The sequence below is a fragment of the Sphaerodactylus townsendi genome, linkage group LG10 (assembly GCF_021028975.2).
Source record: "Sphaerodactylus townsendi isolate TG3544 linkage group LG10, MPM_Stown_v2.3, whole genome shotgun sequence".
Lineage (NCBI taxonomy): Eukaryota > Metazoa > Chordata > Lepidosauria > Squamata > Sphaerodactylidae > Sphaerodactylus > Sphaerodactylus townsendi.
Window position 1 is genome coordinate 77487711 of NC_059434.1, and position 16300 is coordinate 77504010.

A 16300-nucleotide genomic window follows, 5' to 3' on the forward strand; every position below is an offset into this window, starting at 1 on the left:
CGTTCAGCCAATCACAGACTAGTGTCTTGGGCATGTGTGGAATGGGAGACTCGCTCTGGCAAAAAGCGCGCCCCCCCCCCTTCTGTATCGAAGTGACGGCCATGCGCATAAACGGAGGGCAGATGACACGCTACTCATAGCAATGCAGCAGCCTATCAGGAACAAGGAGTGAATGACGCACCGAGGTGATCCCTCCCTCTGAGTTCGGCTCCGGCAGGACGACCTCAGCTGCTATGCGGAGTGACGGAGGAATTGATCTAGGTCAACACTTTCAGCCTGACGGGACGAACCTAGGTTGAGTTAGTGAGTGTGGAATTGCCCATAGGGAACTTAGAATCAACACTCTAGATCAAGGGGAGGCAAACTTGTATGCCCAAATGCTAAAACCCCAGCATCAACTACCAGTGCAGATCTAGGTATATGTCACACAAGGGAGAAAAAAAAGATATGATGGGATCAAGCTGAGTCCTGCCAACATCTCAGATGGCTCAGCTCGGGAATTAGTGTGCAGAATTGATCCTGTAGTATACACCAAGCAAAATTGTTTAACATGACATTCTTCAGTATGCATATTGGGAGTTGGCTACTCCTGCTGCAGATGACAACCTTCAGTGGGTGTTATGAAAGCACCCAGCCTGAGGATTTGGTTCCTAGCAATGGCTCTTGTCTATAACCTGCAACTACAGTAACCATTCTCTAGGTGAGGCCTGGAGATCTCCAGGAATTATAACAGATCTCCAGACTCCAAAGATGAGCTCCTCCTTTGGAGGCTGACTGATATGGTGGATTATTTCACTGAGGTCCTTTCCCTCCCCAAAATCCATCCTCCCCAGGGTCAATCGCTAAATTTCTAGGAATTTCCAACCAAGAGTTGGCAGTTCTATCAGAAACAGTCAGAATGCACTGTCTAATCAATGCAGAGGTGTAGCGCCAAGGGAACGGGGGGTGACACACCGGGTGGGCGCCCCTGCGGAGGCGTGGCAGGGGTGTTCCAGGGCATTCTGGGGGCTTGGAGGGGTGCAGGGCGTGCGGGCGCACCAGTTGAACTTTCCCCTCACTCTGTCCCTGAATCAGTGAAATCAGCAATGCTTTAACTTTGGCTCTTTTATATTTTTTTAAAAAAGAAAATAATAAAAAAGAAAATCAATGAGACAACACAAAAACCCCTATCAAGCCGCAGTACAAACCCGCTAATGTATTCATTGCTTTAGTCTGCATCTTAATTATATACCGAGACTATCTTCTAACATAATTATTTTTGCAGTAAATTTCTGAGTCACTATTCTGAGCCATTTGTAGACTCGGCTTATGGACATCAAATAGCCTTTCTCTTGACATGGCTCCCAGCGAATCGTTTCCCAGTGTTCTTTGGCACCAAATGACTCGCAGTCTTGGAATGGATGCTTATCTCTGGCATTAAAGGTGCCCCCACTGCTTGTCACCAGCTCCATTTGAAACATACACAAGCAGCCTGAACACATACTCCATTTGACACGGGGCTTGTTTGCCCAGGACATAAGGCCACGGCTGACAGCATGCCCCATGCTAAAAGCCACAGTAAGCTGTTCACTTCAGCATTCGCCTGCAGCCAATGAGCCCATCCAAGTCCACATGCTGTTTGCTCTTAAGCTATTATGTTCAGCAGTGTGACTGCTCAGGCCTTTGTGTCCTAGATTCTGCTATGTCTTTGCCAGATATAAATCCTTATCCTGCTGACATTTCATCTCTAGCATCAAATGTACTTCATTTGTTTATTTATATCCATCTTTTTGTTCAAAAGAACATTTGAGGAGGCTTAGAAATGTGCAACTTCATAATTATGGTACAGATGTAAAATGATAAGCTATTAATTAACAGAATGGTACCAGCTTTGAATTTTGAAGTCAAGGCAGATAGCTAGGGTTGAGGAAGAAGAAGAAGACGAGTTTGGATTTATATCCCATCTTTCTCTCCTGTAAGGAGACTCAAGGTGGCTTACAAGCTCCTTTCCTCTTCCTCTCCCCACAAAAGACGCCTTGTGAGATAGGTGGGGCTGAGAGGGTTTTGAAGAACTATGACTAGCCCAAGGTCACCCAGCAGGAATATAGGGGTGATTCCGCACACGAGTAAAATAGGTTTGACCCAGTTCCCTGGGAAGGGTACTAACGTAGGTCGAAGCCATTGTTTTTCCTCACTGCAACCAGCTTGATCCCAGCTCGGAGGGCGGAATCATCCTGTGCCTCTTCGGCGCTCCGTTCCAATTGGCTACTGTTCTACAGCCATGTTCCGTCTATCCCCACACATGTTATTAAAAAAACTGCCACAGGAATGGAGGGATGAAGGTGGCGTTTTTTTATTGGCCAGCTGTACGCATGCCCGAAACACACAGCTGTGATTGGCTGAATGGGGGACTCCTGGCACCAGAGATTCCGCACTTTACTGGAATCGAGCTGAGTTCGAGCGTGGTTCCCTGAAAAAGTAGTAGTTCCCAACTGGAGTCAGAAATTTGACAGTTACACGGGGCGAAACTGGTACAAAACCACGTCGATCCCAGTGGTTGTGTAGAGCACTTAGGTCGAATGCAGCTCGAACTTAGGTCGATAACGCAACGACCTAGATCTGAAGAGTGCAAACCAAACACAAATGCAAGTCCATGGATGAGACCAAACAGATGAGACCTAGGTCTTCCATCGACCTAAGTTCAAATATGTGTTAATTTATTGTATCTATCTAGATATTACAATTTAAAGGATGTTGTATGAGAATTGGTATGGTGTACTGGTTAGTGTGATAGACTAGAATCTGTTAGACTCAGATTTGAATCCCCACTGTGCCATGAAAGCTTGCTGGGAGAACTTGGCCTGGTCTCACTCTTTCAAGCTAATTTACCTGACAAGGTACAGGATAAAATGGAGGAGTGGTGACAAGTCCTCAATGAGGAGAAAGTCAGGGTATAAATGAAATAAATAATTCTTTATCCTGCCATTTCTTTAAAAACTTCAAAGAGACATGTATGACCCTTGGTTCAAACATTTTTCCCCTCACAATAACCCTGCGAGGAAGAGGTTATGATGATTGGGAGTCATGGGTCAAAGATCATCTAATGAGCTTCATGAGTGAGCAGAGATCTGGACTCAGATGTTTCCATTCTAAGTGCAATAGTTTAATTTTACAGCCTTTATAAAGGAAGTTTGTCTCCATGGCTACTTGCCCAGACCCAAACTGCAGAGACAGATTTGCCTACTACTTAAAAATCAACTTAAACTTGAGCCAAATGAATTCGATCCTTAAACAATAAGGCATGGAATTCACTGGGTAGGGACAATAATCTCTCTATAAAGGCATTACATTAATTTTTAGAATGGGCAACGGTCTTCAGATATCATCTGAATAACACTCATAACAACCCTATAAAGTAAGTCAGTATTGATACCCCATATTGTAGACGGGGAAGGGATCTAAGAATAATACTGACATCCCAAATTTATTTAGTGAGTTCACTGCAATGCCAGATTTGTGCCTAAGGCATCTTGGTTCACACCTCAATATCTCGAGTCAACCTAGTCCTGGCACTGAACATTAGATTAAAGAAGCATCTCTATGTTTACCGCATTTCTTACACACCTTCTGCCCTATTTAATCATTGCCTCAAAACAACAACAACATGGCATTAGTTCTGTGACTGTGGAAGAGACAGGGCCTTTCCCCACTCACCTTATGCCCTGCGCTACTCTCCTCAAGTACCGCGGGGTCCCCCGGAACTCCCCATTACAGGGGCAGTGACAGCGCAGCCGCCCCGATGCTGCTGCTGTCGCGCCCCCTCAGCGCGTGGCATCCCTGGCGCTCTTGTAAATGGCGCCTTTTGATGACCCCACGCAGAGCACGGGGTCGTGGGGAGCCCGGGCGCAAGCCAGGGATTTCACGTGCTGAGAGCAGCACATGGCATAGGGGGGATCGTGGTGAGTGGGGAAACGCCCACAGATAAAGATGGTGTACACTGGAGGTGGGAAGATTCGGAGTCAGCAGTCAGTGAGAAAGGAAAAGATGAAACATCCCTCTCCCTCAGTTATACAACTGGCTCCAACAGCTCCAGAAGAGGTCCTGCTAGGAGTGGTGAGAGAAAATTAAAAAAAAATACTGTTGGGCCAACAGCATGACATCACTTCCATGAGAAACACAGAAGTCCTATTATACCTCTCTAGAATAATAAGAGTTTTTGGCAATTCCTAGAGAAGACTAATGTCACTTACAGGTTTTCCCTGAATGTGACATCTTGCGGTCACCTATGGTTGCCCATGTCCCTGACTCTCAGCCTCCTTTGGCTGCCAGTCTGAGTCTGACAAGAATAATAAAGCAAGAAGGGAGGGTGTGGGAATGTCAGAACTTTCAGATTCTCAGGAGGAGTGGCGTATATCTCAGCTCTGAGGGAAAAGGATAAGCAATTTTGTAATCAGGTGGAGCTAATAAATCAATATTGCCCACACCTGCCTACCTTGGGAGTAAGCATGTAAAGCCAAGGGAGTCCTTGTCTTCACTCTGCTGTGGCCAGAAGCACTTATACGCTTGATAAATGACAGGCATAAACAAATACATTTCCAAAAAAGAGGGTCATGTGTCATACATACATGGTCATACAACCAATCAAATGCCATGTATCAGACATATGGACCAGTAGGACCCTATGTGCTGATTCAAGACATAATGACATCACTGAGCATATATACGCTGCCACGCAGTTCAAAATATGGTGACAGAGAAATTGTTTCAGATGGAAGGCAAAAAATGTATTAGGAAGAGATAGACCTTTTTCAGTGTAAGGTAACTATGGGCCTTTCCCCACTTACCTTAAGCCCCGCGCTACTCTCGGAAAGTAGCACGGGGTCCCCCTGCACTCCCCACGACAGGGGCGGTGACAGCGAAGCCGCCCCAACGCTGCTGCAGTCGCGCCCCCTCAACATGCGGCATCCCTGGCACTGGAGAAAACGGCGCCCCGATGACCCCGTGGGGACGCCCGGGCACACGTCAGGGATGCCGCGCGCTGAGAGCAGCGCGTGGCATAGGGGGGATCCTTGTGAGTGGGGGAAATGCCCTATGAAAATAAATAACTGTGAACAACTTTGGGATAAATTAAAGAAGTTCCACTTTAAATTTGTTTTTAAGATATTAAAGCAATTTGGTGTACGTGTGTATATGTGAAATTTTCAGAGGGATGGCAGAGATGGAACGAGAGCGCTTTGTATGCCCACACAATCACAACAGTCTCTTTGCCCCAGAGAGACTCCACAACATTTATAAACACCTGGGGTGCCTACTTTAGTCTCGGAGAAATTCTACCCATCTTCCAGCTTTGAACCTCTCTTCTTCTCTTTCTGCTCTGGGGCCTGCAAGGGATCATGTCTGCTAATTCGCAGTTATGCCTCTTTGAAGTGCTATTGATATTCCAAACTTGTGAAGTCTTCCAAACCGTAATGGAATTCTCAAACGCAACACGGGCCAAATTACAAATAAACTTTCTCTGGTGAACCTGCTAGCTCCCTTCTGCACAGTAACGTCAGCCTATCTCTGAGAAAAAGGCCTTCGGCGGCACAAGCATTGCAAAGGAAAATAAAATCCACAGCATGTTGCCCTGGCAAAGGAAAACAGTCAGATATTTAAACCTAGCCTTTTCTTCTTAAATACTTGGGTGTTCTTCATAGAGGGGTTTGCTCCCTCCTCCTCTCCCCACCAGTAGTGTTTAAAGGGTTACTCATATTGTTTTCAGAGCTTTGAAGTTTGTCTCCAAAAGTTTTAGTTCAGCTTTTAGGAATGTGAGGGTCAGATCATTTTCTCTCGGAGACGAAACCAAGACTGTGAATTTAATACCTCAGTTTATTCAAAACAAGGAAGTCCACTCAGCCACTCTTCGCTATTGATACAAAGCAACGAAAAACTGTAATTGCATGGTGATTGGAGGACTTGATTTGTCTGCATGCGGCATTGGAGATAGATTCCCTCCTGGGTGGCACCAGACTGATTTTTAAAACAGCTCCGATCCAAAAACTCTTGCTCATAATGACTATCGGGAAAAGCAGCATTTCTTTAAACTGGGGTTAGATTGCCTGATGATTAAGGCATTTTTAACTATTTCAGCATTTGCCATTAGCGTGCGATTCAAAATGCTGTCTTGCTAGGACGAGTAAGCAATTTTTAAAAAATACCGCATATACTCGTGTATAAGTCGACCCGCATATAAGTAGAGGTAGGATCCAGCAGGTTCTCACAGGTTCCCAAAAGTAGGTTACTAATTATTTGTGTGTGCTGAGAGGGAGTTACTAATTGGTGATTTTGCCATGTGATTTTTGCCTTAGTTACGCCCCTCCTCTCAGCAGTAGCGCGCAGAACTTGAAGCAGTGTAGCAGGAGGTGCACCGGCGTGCGTGGCAGCCTGCGTCTACTTGCATTCGTTTCCCGCCCAAGGACCAGTGTAGCGGCTGTGTCCTTGCCACAGCTCCACCCAGGAATGCCCCGCCCCAAGAATGCCCAGCCACACCCCCATGGTACCCCGCCCAGCCCCATTGGCACTACGCCACAGTTTGAATCCTACCACCATGGGAACCTGTTACTAAATTTTTTTAATCCCACCACTGCATATAAGTTGAGGCACCTAATTTTACCACAAAAAAACTGGGAAAACTTCTTGACTCGCGTATAAGTCGAGGGTGGGAAATGCAGCAGCTACTGGAAAATTTCAAAAATAAAAATAGATACCAATAAAATTACATTAATTGTGGCATCAGTAGGTTAAATGTTTTTGAATATTTATTTCAAAGAAAAACAGTAAACTAGCTCTGTAAGTGGAAAAGAGGATCAACAAGAACAATATGGTAGCAACAATAACTTTAAAAGTACAAAAACCTTAGCTTTTTTTGTAAGGAAGGGTTTTAAACAATGGATCTTACAATAAAAACTGGAATGAACATACCTGTTCACTGTGACTCAAAACTACCCTACTTTTTAAAAGAATAGTTCATTATTTTTAGTGTACATATTTTTAAAATTGCACATGGCAGGTGTCATTTTAGAAGGGACATTCACACAACCTGTCAGGGGAGGAATGTTTATGTTAGCAGTACCAACATTTCAGAGTATCTTTAGGAGACCCTCCTGATGATACCACCCAGGTTTGGTGAAGTTTGGTTCAGGGACACATTGAAGAAATTGAAGATAAAATGGACACTTATAAAGAGCAGCAAGAAAAACATGCAGATCTCATGGCGATTCTAGAATACAAGCAGAAGGAAACATATCTAAGGATAAGAGGACTGCCAGAAATGGATAACGAAAACTTATTAAAACGGATTTTACCACTACTACAACAGGTCTGGAGTTTGGAAGAAGAAGACGCGGTCAGAGAGATCGACAGACTGTACAGGGCCAACTCTAAGATAGCAAGAGATAAGAAGCTGCCCAGGGATATAATTATCAATTGTGTTCGGAAGAGCCTAAGGGACGAGATCTTAAGGTATCATGCAGCATCAAGTATACAATTGGAAGGTATAAACCTGATAATTTTAAAAGAGATACCGACAGCAATTAGAAAAAAAAGGAAGGACTATAACAATCTGGCAGATACCTTAAGAATGAACAATGTTAAATTCAGGTGGAACATCCCCGAAGGCCTCTCATTCTACTTCAACTCTAAATACCATAATATCAACTCTGTAAATAAAGCTCAAGACTTCCTGACCAGCAACCAGAAAAACTTGAAATCTATTGAAAACTAGGTGGTAAGAGCAACACAATATGTTGAATTGTAAATTACTAAGTTGGAATGTGAATGGGCTAAATAATCCGGTTAAAAGGAAAAACATCTTCAGCCAGCTTTATAAAGGTAAATACGACGTAATTTGTTTACAAGAGACGCACATCAGTAAAGAAAACGAGACATACTTACATAATCCGAAACTGGGGACGCTATTCCATTCATCTCTGCAGAAGAAAAAGAAAAGAGGGATAGCAGTATATGTTAAAGATACATTAAAACCAAAAAAATTTACTCAGACCCCAATGCTAGATACTTGATCATAGAAATAGTTTGGAATAAAGAAAAATTATTATTAACGGTAATTTATGCCCCAAATGACAACAAAGCTCAATTTTTCACACAATTAAACGAACAATTAATTCGGTTACACCCCCAAAACTGGATCATATTAGGAGATATGAACGGAATAGTAGACCCCACTAAAGACAAAAAAAGATAAGAAATAAAAACAAAAAACAAAAGCTGGCTGGAGATAACAAGTTACCCAAATCCTTCTTCAACATAACTAACAACTTGAATCTTGTTGATGTTTGGAGGGAAAAGGCTGGGACTTCACTAGAGTATACTTACTTCTCGGGTAGGCATGGCACACATACAAGGATTGACATGATATGGGCACCCAAATCATTGAGTTCCCTAACCAACAAAATAACAATCCAAAACAGAATACTATCTGATCACAGCCCGATATGCTGGGAAATTGGACAACGTAACAGGAGAGCAAATTGGAACATCAAAGATTGGGTGCTCAGAAATAATAAAAGCAAGGAGAATGTTAGAAAAGAATTACAGCAATTCTGGGATATTAATACAAAATCGATTAATAATAATGGAGTGATTTGGGACGCACACAAAGCAGTTATTAGGGGGAGTTTGTTAAGTGAGGAAATTAAGCTGAAAAAACAGAGGACTGGGAAAAGGGAAACGCTAGAAAGAGAACTGAACAAATTAGAAAGAGAACTGATAAAAAAGGGAGATAATAAGAAACTGCAAAAGAAAATTAGAATATGTAAAGATCAAATAAGCTTATTGATTACTGATGAAACAACAAGAATGGAAATATACATGAAACAAAAATATCATTTTCAAGGAAACAAACCAGGGAAATGGCTAGCTGCCAAACTTAAGAAAAGATTTGAAAATAATATTATTTCTCAAATTTCAAACCATTCCAAAACCACCTCAGAAGCGGAGGAAATCAAACAGATAATTAGGCAATACTATAAAACACTTTATGAGAAAGAAGGAATGATACAGCAAGAAATAGAAAAGTATTTAATAGAACAACCCCCTTTTGAAATCTCTCCAGAAGAATTAGCGAATCTAAATAAAAAAATAACCCAAGATGAGGTGAAGGGAGCAATCAAACAATTAAAACACAAATCACCAGGCCCGGATGGAATTTCGGCCCTATATTACAAAAACTACATAGAAGAATTAATAGAGCCCCTTACAGATTTAATGAATGAAGTTTTTACAGGAGAAACAATCCCAGATTCATGGAAACAAGCAACAATTTCTCTAATACCGAAACCAACAACAGGTATCCCCGAACCTAAGGATTTCAGGCCAATATCACTACTGAACATTGATTATAAAATTTATGCATCAGTCCTAGCAACTAGATTAAAACCTATATTAAATAAACACATTACAGAAGACCAAACAGGGTTCTTACCCGGCAGATCAATCTCAAGAAACGTAAGAACAGTATTGAATGTGATAGAAATTTTAAACTTAAAACCAGACCTCCCCTTTGCTATAATCTGCTTGGACGCGGAAAAGGCCTTCGATAGAGTGGATTGGGGTTTTTTATTGTTGTCTTTAAGATACTCAGGTATAACAGGTAACTTCCTCACAGGAATAAATAATATATATACAACGCAAACAGCCCGATTAAAAATAAACAATGAGTTAACAAATAGCTTTAAGATCGAGAGGGGGACAAGGCAAGGTTGCCCCCTCTCCCCTCTTTTGTTCATTATTACGCTGGAACCATTACTTAAGAAAATAATAAATGACAAGAACATAGAGGGGATTAAGTACAAAGGTAGACATTATAAAATAAAGGCATATGCAGACGACGTGGTATGTTTCATAGAGAACCCAATCTCAAAAATGCCGCATTTACTGAATACTATAGCTCACTATGGGAGAGTAGCTGGTTTCAAAACAAACAACATTAAGACTAAAATGCTGACAAAAAATGTGAAAGAGCAAGACAAACTTAAACTGGAAAAACTTACAAATTATACCATAGTTAAGAAATTAAAATATTTGGGGATAATTTTGGAAAATAGCAATAAAAATATAATATCGAATAACTATAACCCAATATGGCATGAAATAAAAGAAAAAATGAAAAAATGGGGGAAATTGGATATCTCCTTAGCAGGAAAAATTTCCATCATTAAAATGTCAATCCTGCCGAAAATGATGTTCCTCTTTCAAAACCTACCATTAATTACGGATACAAAAATATTTAAAACCTGGGAATCTGACATCATTAAATTTCTCTGGGGGGGGAAAAACCCCAGAGTTAAGTATAAATATTTAATCGACCACAAGGACAGAGGTGGTTATGGTTTGCCAGACTTGGCACTTTACCATGACGCTGTAGCCCTAACATGGGTAAAGAGCTGGATTAAACTGGAAGACCATGAATTGCTGAATATCGAGAGTATAAACAACCAAAAAGGCTGGCATAACTATTTATGGCCATCACATAAGGGGAAAACGACAGGAGATAAGTTATTTAAAGAACACACAGTGAAAAATACACTACTTAAGATATGGCAGAACTACAGGAATATTTTCTACACAAAAATCCCTAACTGGCTCTCGCGAATGGAAGGCTTGCAGATCAGAGACAGGAATAATAATAAAGATTGGCTAACGTATAAGGATATAACGTACAAAAACCAAAACGACCTCATAATGAAACCAAGAAATTTGGTTCAGATAGGCGGACAACCATGTCAATGGTTTACATACTTACAACTGCAGAACTGCTGGGAACAAGACTCTAAAAACTGGGGCATTACTGCCATCCACACGAATCTAGATAAAATATTTATGGGAGATAACACAAAACAGATCAGTAAAATATATCAATATATACTCCAACAAAAGACAGAAAAGGAGGTAATTAAAACAAATATGATTAAATGGGCGGAAAACGTTAATAAACCAATAATGCTGCATCAATGGCAGAAATATTGGGTTAACATATATAAAGGTTCACCAAACACAAACCACTGGGAACACAATTTGAAAATGTTTTATCGAAATTATATAACCCCTATAACACTGTCAAAAATAAACAAATCATACTCACCGATGTGTTGGAAGTGTGGCCAGGAAGTCGGAACCTTCTTTCACGTATGGTGGACCTGTCCAAAAATTCAAAAATATTGGTTATCAATCCATAATGAAATAAGTGAAATAATAGGAAAACAATTTTAAAAAACCCCATTAACGTACCTCTTAGGACCCAGCATGGCGGGAGAACAATTTTCAAAATCTCAATTTTACCTACTGTTTTATCTAATTATAGCAGCTCGCCTATCCTTGGCCAAACTTTGGAAAACAGACTTAGTGCCGTCAAATGAAGAATGGAAGAACAAAGTTCAACAAATGTTTATACTGGATAAGAGGCCTCACCAAGTGAATCTTCTCCCAGTGGAAAGATATATAGACAACTGGAAGCTCTGGATGGACTATCAAAAAAAAGAATTAGATGTGTATTACCTTCCAATTGAATATTAAGTTATTGATCGCATATTACGTGATATAAATGTTAGTTAAATGGTTTTCTTTTCACCCCTGATTGTTATTGTACATATTATCCCTATCCCTTAATTGGATAAAATGATATTAAATGATAGAAAAAGTGACAAATGATGAATACAGTAAATAATAAGCAATGATGAAGTTACAATTGTTAAAATTTAAGGGATCATTCCAAAATGGGGAGGAGGGAATGAATAAGAGAAATAATATACTCAATCAGGGAAATTTAAGAAATCAGAAACGGTTAGAAACACAGTTGTATAATAAGTAACAAAGAAATACTGACTGAAGGAGAAGTCCCACACACAAGTTATAAATGTTATGTATCTGTCTGTTTACCTTTCTTCTGTCCCCAGATCCATTTGGTAAATGAGAAATAACGCAGAGATTTGACTAATGTTAATGGACATCTATGTTTGGATGTAATTTGTGCTGACTTTTCTTTCCTCTAATACTATTTTCCCCCTACCTACCCCCCTCTCAAACTTCCCCCCTTTTTTCCCCTCCCCTTTCCCCCCTTTCTATTCACAGAATTCTTCCTTTCTCTTTTTTTTTTCCAACCTTCACTAACTCGAATACTGAAGTTAGTGACTTTTCTTTGTTTATGTACAAACTCTCTTTTTTAACCAATAAAGACATTATTAAAATAAGTTTGGTTCAGGGGATCCAAAGTTATGGACCCTCAAAAGGGTAGCTCCATATACTATTAGCTTCCATTGGAAACAATGGGGGATGGGAGAACCCACTTTGGGGTTCCATAACTTTGGACCTCCTGAACCAAACATTACCAAACCTGGCTGGTGTCAGCAAGAGATTATCCTGATGATACCACCCAGGTTTAGTGAAGTTTGGTTCAAGGGGTCCAAAGTTATGGACCCACAAAATGTAGCCCCTTCTACTATTAGCTCTCATTGGAAACAAAATGTAGCCCCTTCTACTATTAGCTCCCATTGGAAAGGCGGTGCCCTTTAGGGGTCCGTAACTTTGGACCCCCTGAACCAAACTTCACCAAACCTGGCTGGTATCATCAGGAGTGTTACCTGGTGATACCCTGAAATTTTGGTGCTGCTAGCCTAAAAACTGCACCCCCTGGCGACTGACAAAATAAAAACCCTAAAATATTTTTAAAATACTCCTCACTCGTGTATAAGTTGAGGGGGGCTTTTTCAGCACAAAAAATGTGTTGAAAAACTCGACTATACATGAGTATATACGGTATATTTTTGTCTATGGTTTTGCTGCTTCTAAATTCTACATTATTGTAGAATCACATGTATTGTGAATGCACATTATACTAAAATTTATATATATCAAGTATATTATATATGCATCTGGTTAAGTGAACTCTGACCCGTGAAAGCTGGCGCTGGAATAAATTTTGTTAGTCTTTTAGGTGCCGTGGGACTCTCGGTTCATTTTGCTATTAGATACTAACATGAATTTTCATCATTTATATATGTAGTGCAAAGTGTATCTAATTCTGAACTTGGCCTCAGGTGAGGATCAAAACATTTGCACGATGGGGCCAGGCACAGACAGGGTGATATTGCGGAACAATCTTAATGCGGAATAATCTTAATGGGGATGGGGAAGTAAGCATGAAATAGTTTAAGCAACATGATCTTTTAAGACTACCTCACATGATCTTGGCAGTCATTTGGGATCTCCTGAGCAACCTAAAAAGGCTGCTGTGTTCTTGTGAGGTATTCCCACAAGGTTTTGGTGGTTGTTTACTCCAGTATAAATTGAAACTGGTCACCGAGTGGAAGAGGGAATGAAGAGGGATGAAAACGGGTGGTGGGGAGAGAAGGGGGGGAAACTGGAGCAAAAAGATGAGAATGCAGATAGAGAGGGGGAATAGAAATTCTCTTCCCTCACAAATGTTACAGTTGCCTCTCTTATATACATATAACATAAATACTGATATATTTATGCACAGCCATCAGTGGGTATTTTGTACATTTTAGGGGGGGGTGTGCAACAACAGAATATGGCATGAAAAGAATTGTGGATTTGATTCTCGTAAGGGAGAAGAGAGTTCAACATGGAACTCTCTCTCTCTCTCTCTCTCTCTCTCTCTCTCTCTCTCTCTGTGTGTGTGTGTGTGTGTGTGTGTGTGTGTGTGTGTGTGTGTGTGTGTGTGTGTGTGTGTGTGTGTGTGTGTGTGTGTGTAAAAACATCAGGCAGCAGAAATACAAAATCTTTTGTCTTTGGATCTTAACATACATAGGTACCGACAGAAGACTTCTTCAGTCAACAAAAGCAATCATTTCAAGTTAGGAAGACCATCTCTTATCTTTTATTTTTACCCCAGAATCAAGTTATATATACAAAAATAAACAGGGGTGAAATTAATTCTGAATCCTACCAATTAATATCGGCCTTTGCTGACTCTCAGTTGATTAATTTGACAAGGAAGGTGATTAACGCTTGCGGACTTTGTCAGGATTCTCTGCGGGGGGTGGGGAGGGGAGTGAAAAGCACTTAATATTAGACAAATTACCAAAGTGAGACATTTGTCCATTCCACAGAGCTAGTCATTAATAACTTCCTTTTCACTTTAAGCTCATTCTGTAGAATCCTAGAAACTTCTGCCAAGACTTGTTTGGTAGCAAACTGAGAGCATGCAAAGTTATATCTTCCTATTATGGCCATTCTGGCCATTGCAATCAGTAGAGTGATGTAATACTATACATACTATAAATACAAAGTGAATGTTGTCAGAAACTTTGCATATCTCCAAACTTGTTGCTGCAGAGATATTACTTTTGTTAGCACAGAGGAGGGAATTCCCAACATGGCACATCTGTTGATATCTTACCTGGTGCCTGAAAGTGTTTTTAGAAAGTGGCAGAGGCCAAATATGAATTTTGCCCATGAAGACTATTGGAAGTATGTATGCAAGAAATTATGTGAAAAACAGGTTCATTGTAAAAGACATCCTGTTAAATAAGAGCTTCTATTTGAAAAGTTTGGATACTTTGCCATACAGCTTGTCCACAAACAGTAAAAGGTGAGGGAATGAAGGAATACAGCCCACACAAAGCTTGTTGCTGTAGGAAACAAATAAAAGTCTTTATAGCTAAAGAACTAAGTGCTATGCTGTCACAGGAAAGGTAGAAAGTGCATTCTAGCTTCGGGTGGAGGTTAGGGTGGAGAAAGACTCTGTGTAGGGCTCATTCCACACATGCAGAATAATGCACTTTCAAACTGCTTTCAATGCTCTTTGAAGCTGTGTAGAATGGCAAAATCCACTTGCAAACAGTTGTGAAAGTGGTTTGAAAATGCATTATTTTGCGTGTGCGGAAGGGGCCTAGGTTAGGGTAGAGGCAGACTCTGGCTGATTTCAACAATGAAAGACAGCTTTCCCCCCATATATCCCAACACCCTAAGCAACATCCGTCAGGCCTCCATCTCCAAAAGCACCTGAGTTACATCGTCCTTTTGTTCAGAAGTCGGGGAACTCACATTTAGACTGACACTAAAACTCCATGGATTACACAGTGTCATTGGACCTTGCAGTTAACATTCTTGCACCTGATTAACTGCCAAACAAGCGAAGCACAGTCTTAGGATCTCATATAAACATTTGTAAGTCCACTGAAAAGCACCTTTTCCCCAGCTAGAAAGATTCGCTTTTGTGCAAGTGTATTTGCTGCACGATTTAAACTAAGAATTCTGCGTCAGGATGTTGCAAAAGAGTCTGCCGGAAGCCCTGTGAGAATTGTAATATAATAAAGCCTTTAGAAGTCCTAGTGACACCTTGGTGTTGAATCCCATATGGAGCATGAATTGCCAGTCTTATAAATGTACAACATAAAATCAATTACAATATGTCACAAGCAGTTAGCTTGTTTTTTTTCCCCTCAGCCAAGCCTCTACATCTTGTGGAAATAAAGCCTTTTCCACTTCGGCTGTAGCCAAATGCGAGTCTAATGGATATTGCTTTTTAAGACACTAAAATCAGTTTTATCTCTTGTTCTTTGACAGTACAAGGTAGAGCATCATTAATCTGGAATGATTCTCCCCTCCCCCCCTTTTATGATTCTTCTTTTTACCCCCTTTCCACTATCAAAAATCCCATATCAGCAATTTCAACCCTTCCTGCCCACCTCCCTTTAGAGGATTCATAAGAAGCAGATATTGCTACATCAACAGTAATTTTCACAGCGATTTCAATATCGGCATAATGAACCAACATCATGGCTTTTACAAGGTTAATATCGTGGGCTTCTTTTTCAGTGAATGTTGGGAGATTTCATGTAGTTCTTTCACTAGAAGGCCAAACTCATGAGGTCATTTTAAAAAAGAAATCTTTGTAGAGGAAAAGGGAAGGGGGTGAGAGAGAGAGAGAGAGAGAGAGAGAGAGAGAGAGAGAGAGAGAGACCAACAAGGCTAATCTTCACCGGAAAACTGTAGACAGTCCATGTTCTCTCCCCACAATTCAAAGAGGGCTGTAAATTTAACCTACGGTAGGTCACTTCCACATTGGGTCTAGAAAGCTCCCCCCACCACCACCAAAAAAACCTTGGAATTGTGGGCAACTTGCCAGTAATGAAGATGTATTAATGCTTAATGCAGCTTAATGTAATAGGTGTCATGTTCATAATTTACAAAGGCTCTTTCTAAAGCATTAAATTCGTTTATACTCCTTAAAAGCTACTCAATCCTGAGAGCTAAGTTAGTTTGGCTGTGTTGGAAGGAGGAGGAGGAGGAAAGGAAGAGG